The 14,918-nt window shown below is 36.1% G+C and overlaps 2 long non-coding RNA genes across 2 annotated transcripts in view; both read left to right on the forward strand.

Moving 5' to 3' along the window:
- Positions 1-14,918, forward strand: part of LOC309641535 — a 352,162-nt gene that overhangs the window by 40,344 nt on the left and 296,900 nt on the right. The gene's annotated exons all lie outside the window — the stretch shown is intronic.
- Positions 12,722-14,918, forward strand: part of LOC309641461 — a 275,557-nt gene continuing 273,360 nt past the window's right edge. Inside the window, exon 1 of the long non-coding RNA XR_014252615.1 lies at positions 12,722-12,819. This is a non-coding gene — a long non-coding RNA (uncharacterized lncRNA). The remainder of the gene's footprint in view (positions 12,820-14,918) is intronic.

Raw genomic sequence — 14,918 nt, forward strand, 5'->3', positions numbered from 1 at the left:
CATATGATCTATCCTGAAGAATGCTGCATGTGCACTGGAAAAGAATGTATATTCTGCTGCTGTTGGATGGAATGTTCTAAATATGTCTATTAGGTCCAATGGTCTAAAGTTTTTTTGAAGTCTAATATTTCCTTGTTGATTTTCTGTCTGATGATCTATTCATTGTTGAAAGTAGAGTACGGAAGTCCCCAACTATAATTGCATTGCTGTCTATTTTTGCCTTCACATCCATTAATATTTGCTTAATATAGTTAGGTGCTCTTATGTTGGATGTGTGTGTATATATATATATATATATATATATATATATATATATATATATATATATATTTATTTATTTATTCATTTATAATAGTTATATCCTCTTGGTAGATTGACATATTTATCTTTGTTTTTTGTCTCCTGTTACAGTTTTTGACTTAAAGTCTATTGTGTTTGATACACAAATATAGCTACTCCTGGTCTCTTTTGGTTTCTATTTTCTGGGAATATATTTTTTCCATTCTTTCACTTTCAGTCTATATGTGCCCTTAAAGCTGAAGTGAGTCTCTTTAGGCTGCATATAAATGGGTGTTGCTTTTATCCATTCATCCACTCTATGCCTTTTGATTGGAGGATTTAATTAATTAAAATTAATTTAAATTAATTATTGATAGGTAAGGACTTGCTATTGCTATCTTGTAAATTGTTTTCTGGCTTTTTTTTTTTTTGTAACTTTTTGTGCCTTTCTTCCTCTTTTGCTGTCTTCCTTTGTGATTTGATGATTTTTCATAGCGGTGGAGGGTTCTGTGCCTGAGACACAGAGGAACATGGAACAGACACAGAACCAGGGTCTGGAACACAGGCACATATGGAGAAGCTGTGGCTCTGGGGTCTGAAGCATGAACAAGATTGTGGGGAGCTGACAGCCCTCATCCCAGCAACTTTTTCTGGGGTTGGGGGTCTCAGCAGCATCTCCCTTCCCAGAGTTCTGTGTTAGTGATGAGTGTTGGTTTCCTCAATGAAAAAAGTTGTTGCTGTCCTTTATAGAACCGGCCACTGGGGTCTACACTGACAAACACTACAAGGTCCTCTGCTGTGAAAGCTGTGAAAATTATGTGGTGGTCATGGGGATTATTGAGATCTTCAGTGGAAAGGGCTGCCAGGGTCCTCTACAGAGCCAGCCACTGGGGACCATGATGGCACCCACCAGGTTGCTGATTCAAACAGTCCCCACTCTTCTTTGTTCTTAGCTGTCTCCAGATATGTCCACTGAGCTGATCTCCCTAGCAATCATTTCTGTGCAGTTATTCTCCTTTTTTTGCTCCACTGTTCTGCTATGGTTTTTAATTAGACTCTGGGGCCTTCCCAGGGTTATTTTCAGTCATACATAGCTGCTTAATTATTGTCTTCATTGGGGGAGGAAGGCTAGTATCTCCTACTCACCATCTTGCCAACATCACCACTAAAATTTGTTGTTTTTAAACCATCAAGTTTGTGGCAGCAAATAGAAAAGAAATGCAAATTGTTTAGTAAATATGAGTGATGGAAACTTATCAGTCCAGGGAGACTATCCTGGATTATCTAGATGGGCCAAATCTAAACACATAAATCCTTAAAATCAGAGAACCTTTTCTGACTATGGTCAGAGAGGAAGATATGACTACAGAAGAATGATCAGTGAAATGCAATAGTGTTGATTTTAAAGTTGGAGGAAGTGGGCTATAAGCCAAGGATTATGTATTCCCTGTAGAAGCTGGAAAATGTAAGGAAATGGATTCTCCCCTGGAGTCCCTAGAAAGGAACACAATCCTGCTGACATCTTGATTTTAGCTTGCTTCAGTATCCACATATTTCACAATAATCAAAAGAGATTACAGGCATATTGTACCAATGTAAGAGTGAGGAGTCTAAGCATGCCCAGACCAACACACCTCCTATGTCAAAGACTGAGGTTGGCCTAATGCTGACAAACTTAAGTGGGTTTTATCCCCACCTTTCTCCCCACCTCAAACAATCAAATATCCAAGTTTTTTTTTAAATCTGATGGACACTTTTCTTATGGTATCTTATTTTTATTTTTTTCTAGCCATGCCACACAGCTTGCAGGATCTGAGTTCTCCAACCAGGGATCGAACCTGGTCCCCCGACTGAGAGCACCGAGTCCTAACCACTGGACTGCCAGGGAATTCCTTTCCTATGGTATCTTAGAAAAATCATTATATGATCTAAAAAGTGGTGCAATATCATTTGTTCATTCAACAAATGTTTATTGACCTTTACTAGCTGTCAAGTACTATAGTAATCACTGTAGATACAACTATGAATATAACAGTGACTGCTCTCCCGAAACTCTTAGGATTGAGTAAGAGATTGGTAAATAAATAGAAAGTTTCATTATGGAAGGAAGGGGGTATCATAATAAGGATAATCTCCTGGAACAATGAGATAAAACAGAAGGGACTCCTAGTCCAGATTTTGATGAGAAATTCTTTCCTAAAAAATTGTAGGAACATTAAGAAATAGTAAGAATGATACTTCCAAGTTGAGAAATGAATGATGAGTAAAATTATAGTTAGAGAAGAGTAAGCCCTAATATTTTAAGGAATTTTTTCTGGTCAAAGCAGAGAATAAAAAGAAGACAGCAAAAAGAAAAAAAAAAAAGTAATAAGGGGCCAGTTTTTGCAGAATTTTGTAAGCCACATTTAGGAATATGTAGACCACATATGTATTTTAAGAGGAGGAGTAACATAATTATATATGCATTTTTAAAATATTTCACAGAGAATTGATTAATGCAGGATGTAACAAGAAATCAAAATACCAGTTAAGAATTCAGCAAGGTAGCAGGACACATACAGAAATCTGTTGCATGTCTTTACACTAACAACAAAATATGTGAAAGAGAAAGTGAAACAACAATCCCTTTTTAAATTGCATCAAAAAACACCTCAAACAGTTAACAATAAACCTGACCAAAGAGGTGAAAGACTTATATGCTGAGAACTGTAAAATATTGATAAAGGAAATTGAAGATGATTTAAAGAAATGGAAAGATATCCCATACTCTTGGATTACAAGAATTAATATTGTTAAAATGGCCATACTACCCAAAGCAATCTACAGATTTAATAAAATTCCTATCAAATTACCCATGAAATTTTTCACAGAACTGGAATAGATAATCCTAAAATTTACATGGAACCATAAAAGACACAGAAATGCTAAAGTAATCCTGAGGAAAAATAACAAAGCTGGAGGCATAACTCTCCCAGACTTTAGACAATGCTGAAGTCACAGTATCCCAAACAGTATGGTGTTGGCACAAAAACAGACACATGGATAAATGGAACAGAATAGTGAGCTCAGAAATAAACCCACACACCTATGGTCAATTAATCTTCAACAAAGGAGGCAAGAATATACAGTGGAGAAAAGAATTTCTTCAATAAGTGGCATTGGGAAAACTGGACATCCATATGTAAATGAATGAAGTTAGAACACTCCCTCACACCATACACAAAAATAAACTCAAAATGGCTTAAAGATTTAAATATAAGACACGACACCATAAAACTCCTAGAAGAGAACATAGGCAAAACATCTCTGATGTAAGTTGTAACAATGTTTTCCTAGGTCAGTCTCCCAACGCAATAAAAATAAAAGCAAAAATAAACAAATGGGACCTAATTACACTTATAAGCATTTGCACAGCAAAGGAAACAATAAAGAAAATAAAAAGACAACCTATGGACTGAAATAAAAAATTTGCAAATGATGCAACTGACAAGGTCTTAATTTCCAAAATATATGAACAGCTCATACAACTCAATAACAAAAAAACAAACAACCTAATCAAAAAAATGGGCAGAAGACCTAAATAGACATTTCTCCAAAGAAGACATACAGTTGGCCAACTGGCCCATGAAAAGATGCTCAACATTGCTAATTATTAGAGAAATGCAAATCAAAACTACAGTGAGGTATCACTTCACACCAGTCAGAATGGAAATCATTAAAAAGTCTACAAATGATAAATTCTTGAGAGGATGTGGAGAAAAAGGAACCCTCCTACACTATTGGTGGGAATGTAAATTGGTGCAGCCACTATGGAAAACAGCATGGAGGTTTCTCAAAAAGCTAAAATAGAGCTACCATATGATCCAGCAATGCTACTCCTGGACATATATCCTGAGAAAACTCTAATTTGAAAAGATACATGCACCCCAATGTTCATAGCAGAACTATTTACAATAGCCAAGATATGGAAGCAACCTAAATGTCCATGGACCGGTAAATGGATAAAGAAGATATATATATATATATAATGGAATACTATTCAGCCATAAAAAAGAATTAAATAATGCCTCTTGCAGCCATATGGATGGACCTAGATATTATCATGCTAAGTGAAGTAAGTCACATAGAGATAGATAAATACCAACTGATGTCACTTATATGTGGAATCTGATATGTGGAATATGATACAAATGAACTTATTTACAAAACAGAAACAGACTTATAGATGAGGAAAACAGACTTATGATTACCAATGGGGAATGGCAGTAGGGGAGGGATAAATTAGGAGTTTGGGGTTAGCAGATACAAACTACTATATATAAAACAGGTAAACAATGAGGTCCTACTGTATAGCACAGGGAACTATATTCAATATCTTATAATAAACCATAATGAAAAAGAATATAAAAAATAATATATATATAACTGAATATGAAAAAGAATATATATATATATACATATAACTGAATCACTTTGCTGTATACCAAAAACTAACACATTTTAAATCAACTATAATTCAATAAAAATTTGTTTAAATAAAGAATACCAGTTAAGATATATTGCAATAATATTTGAAAGAGATAATGACATGACCTTGGAAAATTACAGAGATAAAAAGAGATGAATAATTTTGAAAGATATTCAGAAGTTATAATGAATAGCACTTGGTGATTATTTTGGTTACCTATGAGCAAACTATCCCAAAATTTACTGGTATAAAACAATAGTAAAAATTATTTTGATTACTCATACATTTATGGGTCAAGTATTTATCCATTTTTAAGAAGAGACTGCCCATTTTTGCTTCAGATGGTGTCAGCTGGGATGGCTTAACCAGGGTCAGAAAGTTCATGATACTCTTATTCAGTACCTGAGGTCATGGTGCTGGCTGTCGGCTGGGAACCTGGTTCTCCTGCCTGTGACCTCTCTACCTCTCTGTACATGGTCTCTGATCACTCAGTAATCCGGCTCAAGCTTCTTTACATTGTGATGTGCTTCAAAGAGAATAAAAATGGAAGATGTGAGCCCTTTTAAGGTCTAAGCTGAGAAGTCTCACAGTGTCACTTCTACCACATTCTCTTCATCAGACAGGTTGCAGAGCTGGCTAAAATTCAGGGAAGGGGAAGTAGACTTCAACCCCTTGATAGACAAATTGCAAAGTCACATTTTAAAAGGGCATGTGAGTGGGAAATTGAGGGGAATCAAGACATCAAAGTCATTACTTAATTAAATGAAGGGATGAAGTTATCATTAGTGGTATGGAGAAAGTAACAGGAGGAAGACCAATCTGAGGGGAACACAACAAGCTAGATTTTGAATATATAGGTATACAGATGTATATAGATGTCTAAGAGATACCCAAGATAAGATTATAAATCAAATAATTGTATTACTATTTTTTTGATGTTCTAAGTACTTTGCAAATGGTTAACTAATTGTCATGACAACACTATGAGAAGAAGGTATTGCTATTACTTTTATTATCCTCATTTTGCACATGGAGGTCAAGTTACGTGCCCAAGTTCACACAGCTATTAAGGGACAGAAGCAGATTAAAGCCCAAGCAGTCCGGCTCCACATTTCTTTTTTTTTTTTTTTAAACACATTGTTTACTTTGTTTATTTATTTATTTTTGGCTGTGTTGGGTCTTCGTTTCTGTGTGAGGGCTTTCTCTAGTTGTGGCAAGCGGGGGCCACTCTTCATTGCGGTGCGCGGGCCTCTCACTATCGCAGTCTCTCTTGTTGCGGAGCACAGGCTCCAGATGCGCAGGCTCAGTAATTGTGGCTCACGGGCCTAGTTGCTCCGTGGCATGTGGGATCTTCCCAGACCAGGGCTCGAACCTGCGTTCCCTGCATTGGCAGGCAGATTCTCAGCCACTGTGCCACCAGGGAAGCCCCGGCTCCACATTTCTTAGCTGAACTACTTTTCTCTGCTAATTTTCAGTTAGATAGATAAACTTGTTTTTCTAGAGCTCAAGAAAAATATTAGATGATTTGGATACTTATAATATTTCAATGTTTAAATCAGAAATGAGTGAAATTAAAATTTAAAAATTTTAACCTAGGGAAATAGGGCTGAAGGATATAACCCTTTTCTTATTATCTTATATGTTTTGAGACATAATAGCAGGAACGATACGAACCTCTGATCTTACGGCAGAAATATTCATACAACACACACTTTCTGGTGAGCTATTTAATTGTCCCTGGGAATAAATAGACAGTAATTAAGTGAAAATGCTATTCTGACTCAATTTTGTGAAGTTTTAAGTTATTGCAGATGCAAAGTCCAGAGGTGCCAGTTATAAGATTTTTTTGGCTAACTTTTGTCCTTTAGTGTGCCATTTACACAATAGTGTGTGTTCAAAGAGCTTACTGTCTTTTAAACTCCTGTGATATTGTGATATAATAAAAAACATATAATTGGTTTTGTCCCTGGTTCCTGCACAGAGTTCCTAAAATCCTTGGAATTTCTTTTTTTTGTTGTTGTTGTTTTTTGGGTTTTTTTTTTGTTTTTTGTTTTTTTGGAATTTCTTAGAGGGGTAAGAGAAGCATCTTTTGTTATTCATAATAAGCCCCTTTCAATCATACCTGAGTTTATGCTAATAAGGTAAACCATGGGTGATGGAGGCTGGTTGCCAGCGAGCCAACCAACTTTTAGTTACAGCCCCAGACCTCCAGGGAGGGAAAAGGAGCAGAAGGTTCAGCTCAATTATAATGGCCAATAATGTAATCAACCATGCCTATATAATGGAACTTCCATAAAACTCTAAACAGTGGGGTTCTTAGAGTTTCTGGTTGCTCACACATAGAGGTGCTGGGAGCATGACAGATCCAGAGAGAACATGGAAGCTTCACACCCCCTCCTCCACACCTTGTCCTATGCATCTCTTCCATCTGGCTGTTTCTGAGTTGTATCTTTTCATAATAAACTGGTAACCTGGTAATAAACTGTTTTCCTGAGATATCTAGCCTTTCTAGCAAAATATTAAACCTGATGAGGGGGTCGTGGGAACCCCCAATCGATAGCTCATTAGTCAGAAGTACAGGTGACAACCTGAGACTTGCGATTAGCGTTTGTAGTGGGGGTCGGGGACTGTCTTGTGGGACTGAGCCCTTAACCTGTAAGGTCTGTACTAACCCTGGGCAGTTAGTGTCAGAACTGAGTTAAATTGTAGCACACCCAGTGTGTGTCCACTGAGAATTGGAAAACTGCTTGGTGTGGAAAAATCCATACTCCTGATGGCAGAAGTGAAGAGAATGCAGAGAAAAAGAGGGTAGTTTAACTCCACACAACATGACAGAACATTCTGAGAACAATGACTGCTATCACATGTCCCTGAGTATTGCTAAGGCAATACTTTTCAAAGTGCAGAAATCTTTGCTTTTAGTTTAAATTTGGCTCATTCCAGGAAACCTGACTTTGATTCCAATCCAAAATTCCCTTGATACTTGTATAGTACATTCCCATATAAGAGGATGGGGGTGAACTTTATCAAAAAGAATTTTACTGGCTTAGACCAGGGAAAAATACCCAATGAACCTATCAATTTGTTCTTTTTGTAAATGATTTCAGCTTATTATATCAACTCTATAAAACTGAATTCCTAAATCTCAATGATATCTCTATAGCAATTATTTTTTTAATCAATGAGTTTACAAAACACTTCAAAAACAATTCCTTTTAAAAGTCACTTCTCAAAATCTGAGCAAGCATTTTTAGACAGTTCAGGTTCTGTGAATCATTCTGAAAACCTTGAATTAGAACATGGTGATGGTGGCACCAGAGTGTGAACCAGACAGTTGAATCTGTCCTAAGGTCAAAAACTAAATCTTTAACCCCAGGCAGCTGTCACTCAAGTTCATTATTTTGTCAGAGAAGAAGTAGGGCCCAGTGTAGCATCATATCTCTTATCACAATTTGTGGGTGGAGTAGAGAGCACTGAAAATGAATAAAACAGCAAAAAACAAATTTATATTGAAGTACACACCCTTTGGCCTGTGAATTGGCAGAATTGTATTTATATGCAGAAAGAAGCATTCCTTAACATATTGCTAGCCTAGATCTGACAGTCAGGAAATAGTTTAGTGTTAACATGCACTGGAATAGAGCCCAAAACTTCCTGCTTACTCACAGTTGCTGTTCATGCCTGCAATATCCAGCAGAGAGATCCTTGTGTTCAACCTTCGCAGTGAGTGTGGCCCAGAGCAGGACCACATGGCAAACATTCCTAGGCTTGGTAACCTGCTGAATAAGAGTTTTCCTATGGATACAAGAGAATTTCCCACTAGTCCCTGCTGCCTCTCTTTTAGCATTACTCTAATTTCTAACCCTAAACTGGGATATAAGAGCAATCCAGAGAGGATCTAAACAAACTAAGCTCATTCTCATTCCAGGCTTTTGAACATGCTACTTTTTTACCTAAGATACACTTTCTCCTTCTATATTCAGAAAATTGTTATTATCTCTTTAAGTCTCAACTTAAGCATCACTTTATCTACAGAGATTTCAGTAGTAACCTGCTCATTTAGGCAGGAGCCACTTTCATGTGTTTCTGTTATATTTTATATTTTTCCTGATTTTTTTTTAGCTAGAAAAATTTACTTATACATACTCACAGAAGGGTAAGGAAGATTATAACGAATTGATCCGCAACTAAGAATTAATTAATATTTAATTTTAATTCTTCTGTGTGGAGTCCAGAAGAATTAAATCTCTATCCCTAGTCCTATTTGCCTCTGGCCTTGACCTAAGATAACTACTGTCATGAGTTTAATTTCAACATTTCAAATCCACTCCTAATTTTTGCACACACGTACACACAAAAATTTCACTGAAAATAATATACGATTGCATTGTATATGTTGTACATTTAGAGAAATATACCACTTGTGTTGCAAACAACATGTTTTTGCAAGATATCCATGTCAATAGTTATGGATGTAACTCATTCTTTTAAATTACTGTGGTTTATTACATAATTCTTCTCTTGTCTTTCACATGTGTATACTGAATTTATTGACTGTTTATTTCTCAGAAAACTTCATGAAATCATGAACTTTGATCACTGTTGTTTCTCTCATTGCATAGCACAGTGCTTGCTATTCTACTGGCAAATAGTAGAATACTGATTGAAGTTTGCTCTTACATGTACCTTGAAATGAGATTTGTGTATATATTTGAAAATCTGATTATTCGATGGCCTCCTCTTGCTTCTACTAAAGTTTGTAGAGTAATTCAGAGAAGATATTTATGAGGTTTTGTTGATTTAGATCTTTGGTCTTAGTGGGATTTTTGAGAGCCTCATTAGTATCATATACTGCTGGGCAACTAGTAAGTTATGGCAAGCTGTCTGAAAATGCGTGCTGAATGCAGGAGAGCTCGTGCCCAGCGAGCAGGCCTGACTGGCATGACACGCTACTTCTGCTTTCTCTCCAAACTTCAATTTTATCAATAAGACAGTAGGAGGTGATAATACTTCACCTCCAGGATTAAAATGAATTAACTCATGTAGAGCCGTTATGTCCTGTCTTGTACACCCTGTGAATACAATGAACATTGGCGGTTATACAGATTACAAACTGTTAAGAGTCTCTACACTCTAGAATGCTGAGCAATGCTATATATAAACATCTTCTGTGGGATAATCTCATTATGCTTTTTTGGAGAGACTTTAGAAAGCTTTTACAATTACAAACAATACTCACTCTGCCCTTCCTATAAAGAATAAGAGTACAAGGAGGAGAGGCATTAGATTTAGTCAGACCAGAGTCCAAATACTGCTAACTGGTTAGTTGGGTACTTGGGCTAAGCTATTTCACCTCCCTGAACCTCAGTTTTTTATCTGCCAATCGCAGGTTCTATTAGGGAGTATCAGACTTCCTTGGGAGTCTAACATCATGACCTTCCCTGCCCCCAGCCTATGAAGGAAGAACCCTGATAAGAAAGCAAAGACAAAATAAAAATCACAAAGCACACACTGTGATAAGGGTGAGGGAAGTTCTTTTGAGATAATTAAAGTCATTTTAATAGATCTAGACAACATCTTCTTTCTTTCCACCTGTATATTTGTTGTGGCTTATGTGGCAAAGTGAGCAGGGAGGATTTGGGATCTCTCTCCACCCATGTATCAAAAATAGGAACTAGATAGAAGCTAAATAAAGAATACATGACCAAAAAAAAAAAAAAAAAAAGAATACATGGAGCAGAATCTTCAAGAACCTTATTCGGCTCAGCCCCCATAAAGGCAGTATGCTGAGCACAGATATGGGGCAGATAGACGAGCTATAGGTAAAATGTGTGTCTCTGCTTATAGTAAACTTTGCCCATAGAGCCTTTGGGAACCAAGTAATAGTAGACAGTTGGTGGCTGGATCAAGACTTGGGGTCCAGGTCTTCACCATTAAATTTTCCAGAGACCTCATATAGGCACCAACATCACAGAGATGTTACAGGATCTAAATGAAATGACATATAGAAAGGATTTTGCTTATTCTCTTCTTCCTACAAGTTTTCACTCTTAAGGATTTTGATAGGAGCAAATTCTAAGTAAAATGTTAAAATAAGCAGTGTTGTATTTGGCATTCTCCCTTCTACTTCTCTGTCACCTGATATGTCATCTTCTCTCTGTCCATTTTTGCAGATTCTTTGTCTAGCTAATCACAGGAGTTGGGTTTCTCCTTTGTTTCACCTTTGTAAATATGAGACTTTACCCAGCCTATGAGTAATCATGGATCTCAGCATCCTCAAGCCAAAAATATTTAGCAATGTTCTTACCATCCAACCAACTAATCTTCATGCCTTATCCAAAAACTCACCCTATGCAATTATGATTGAGTATAGACTCTTTAAGAAAGAACTTACTTCATCATTCACTCACTCAGAACTAGCTATTATGAAAAACAAGCATGTATTAATAAGATGCTTTTTCACAGCTATTTCATTTTAAGGGAGGACTACTGAAGATTAAACAGGATTCCAAGCAATTAATTTCTATGTGGAATTTCAAGTATGGGAGCAATAAAGGTGTCTAGGCTATAGAAATTGCTCAAGATATAATTGCTGACTGATTGAATGAATGGAAAGATGAATGCATGAATGAGAGGTATTTTGTAAAGGGATGCCTTAATAGAATTTCTCAAACAATTTGACAATGTACCCCTGGACTTGATTGCTATTTCAGAAACTGAAAACCTTTACCTACCTTCTACCTAGCCTTGTTTCCAAGAATGCTCATGGGAGATCTGGCAGTGCAACACATCCCAGGGTGGTAAAGGAGAATGAGTCACTGACCTTGGGTGATACCTGGAATTCGACCTGCAGACTGGAGTACACCTATCTTTTAAAATGTTTATTCTTACAAAGATCCTGAGCATTTATGGCTTTAAGGCAGGAATTATCTCAGGCTTAAGACTTAAATTAAAGCCATAAAGAGTCAGCTTCAATAAGGGTCTTTGTTTCTCAAATTTTTTGACTACCACTTAGAAAGATAGCACTGTATTGGGAGGTCACTCTTTTTGATCAATCTCAACATTTTTCCAGCTATTCTCAACTCCCCTTCAAAAGACTCTCCCACTAGAATTACATGAATATTGTGCACCTAAGGTGAATACAATGTTTGGAACAACAAACTATTGATTTCGCATTGTGTAACTTCCATTTATTTTAAACCAAAATGCAAGAAGGAGAAAGAGTTGGTAAGAGAGGACACTGATCTAACCCTTTCCAGTGATCCTTAAAAACTTCACACATTTCCAGTGTTGAATTCTGTTGACAGATACTTATTCCAGTCACATTTTGGCTTTATACACCTCTTCAAAATCTGGTTTAAAAAAAAAAAAAAATTCTAAAAGCTTTCTTAAAGCTTGGCTCCTCTAGCCCAGAGTGATTCTAAAATTGATATGGAGAACATTAAACCTTAGCTGTTTGCCCAATGCAGTGTAATTCATCATAGTTAGTTTAAATCTTAGGACTTACTCCAAAATAACCTCTAAAAGTATTGGCTGCTCCATAAATGCATGAAAAAGGCAGCTCTCTACCACCTCCAGCAACATGTACTTTGTTTTTGCAATCCTGTTATTATTCCAGCCTAAGAGTAATTTCAAATCCTCTTGAGCAATGTTCTACCATTTGTATATTCTATTATCTTGCTAACCATTTCCTAAACTGCTTTTCCCTTCATCCCCAAAGGTCAGAAGCATTTTCCCAAGATATTTTTCTCAGTTAACATTATTTTATAAAACTACAGTAAATACATTTACCATTGGTTATTTTGTTGTCTTTGTCTCTGTCTCATTTACTTGAGCAATTGTTGAAGTCTTTGGCATTTGATTCCTTTAGATCAGTAGGTTTATGGGGTATTTTTCTCAGGTTTTATCATTTTTATCACCTAACAGTTAAGTTAATCACTCTCCTCATTATCAACTTCTAGATAATTTTTTTTTTTTAAAGATTTATTTTATTGATTAATTGATTGATTGCATGATTGATTTGCTATGTTGGGTCTTCGTTTCTGTGCTAGGGCTTTCTCTAGTTGCGGCAAGTGGGGGCCACTCTTCATCACGGTGCGCGGGCCTCTCAGCTAGATAATTTTTTATCCATCCGTTTGTTAATTCACTCATTTAAAGTCTCACTTAATAATGCAAAAAACAACAAAAACAAATATAAAAAAAACCTTACCTTGTGCTACCAGACTATTCTAAACACTATATATATATATATATCATTGCATCTACGTTTCACAATAACTTTATAAGGTTGGTTCTACTATCCTCATTTCACTGATAGAACTGAGGCTCAGGGAAATTAGTTTAACTTACCCAAATTTACACAGATAAATAGTACAAGCAGAATTGCAACAAGTAAGTTTTGCTTTCAAAGCCTGACTTTTAGCCACCATACTATTCTATATTTATCAATGAATCACTATTTTGAGACATGGTGCTAGCTGGAAGGAGAGAAAAATGAATTAAAAAAAAAAAAAAAAAAAAAAAAAAACTTCCTTCACAAAGCTTTCAGTAGACAGCAACAGAAGAAAAAAAAAAATCTATATACACCAAAAACTGTAATACCTGGTATAAATATGACACAAATTTGGGAAAGATAAAAGCCCTTCAAATGGAGGTTGAAAAGTTCCTGATGACTGAGGATGGTAGGTCAAATGAAACTTTTCATAAAAAAGGAGAAAGAAAAGATAGGGTAAATTTATTGGTTCACATAACTGCACTGTCCAAGAGTAGATCTGATGTCCAATAAGCTTGATTGTGTGTTTAAATGGTGTGACTAGACCCCACTTTTTTTCTCCTTCTAGTTCTTAGACTTATGTCTTCGGTATTGGTCCCATTCCCCTCTATGGTTCCAAAGCTTTGAGGCAACATACTTCCTGGTTTATGCCCAGCAAGAGAAAATCTCCTTCCTCAGTAACTCACTCAAAATGTATGGCATTTGTATTGGTCATGATAAGCCTGACTTGAGTCATTTGTCTATCTCCTAAATCAATCATTGTTGCCCAAGGGAAAAGGTATGTTAATTGGCTTAATTTAATTAGGGATTACCTCTGGGTTCTGGATGGGGTCAGCTGGAGGCAAAAAGCACACAGCATAGAAAATCAGGATATTATCAGAAAAGGGAAAAAAGTAATGTCCATCACTAAGGATTTGCGACTTAAGATCTCATGATTCATGTATGTTTTGTACTAAACAGAAAAAATTATATTTAATAACTTAAAATTGTGAAGTGGTACTCTCAAAACCCATTTACTGTTTTCCACTGAGTTGATATGAATTGATTCTTTAAAAATTAACAATCCACCATCATGAAAATATGCCTTATTTTCTTCTGAGCTTTTCTTGTCTTGTTATTCCCCTCAAGGGAACTATGTTCCCTAGCTAAAGAGCACAGCTTAAACTCATTCTCAGGACGCCTTTCCTGACTACTCTGTCCTATCATGCTGCCTTTGCTAAATTCTGATACTATTCTCTGCAGTTCACTCACATTTAGTATCACTGTTTGTAGTTATTTGTCTTTGTGTATATGGGTTGTCTCTTCAATCTGATGAAAATCTTCCTGAAGTCTGTACCTGACAATCCAGACTAGTTGTGTATTAAAAATAAAGGACGTTTATAATTGAAGTTACAAACACAGTTCATTGTTGGTAATGCTTCTCAACTTGGTCAGGTGGCAGAAGACCTAGAAAGGCCTTGAAGTAATTACATTGTAAAATGAGACAAAAGTATAACTGATTTTATGCAACTAGAAATGTTATTGTATGATACATTAGTTATCATCCTAGAATTTATTCAGATGATAACAAAAAGCAACAAAGATATAAAAAGAACATTTGAGAGGGAAAATATAAAAATTTATTAGTGTATACGTATTGATGCTTTTCTGTTATATTTTGCCTTGCTTTGTTTTTTGGTGAAGTGGGGAAAATATAAGCCTTTTAAAACATTAGTGATATAGTTCCTTGATTCAGCTCACAAGGCCTTGGAGTTCTATGGGGCCACAGTGTGGAACCCTCTGTCACAGTGGCAAAATGTTGTTTACTCTTACATCAACCTGTGAGATAGGTAATGACTACATGTGTTATTAATTACAATGGAGTTCAGACTGCCTCAGTTACACTATTAAGAGCATGGT

This window comes from Balaenoptera physalus (genome assembly GCF_965194825.1).
Source record: "Balaenoptera physalus genome assembly, chromosome: 1".
In the NCBI taxonomy this organism is placed as follows: Eukaryota; Metazoa; Chordata; class Mammalia; order Artiodactyla; family Balaenopteridae; genus Balaenoptera; species Balaenoptera physalus.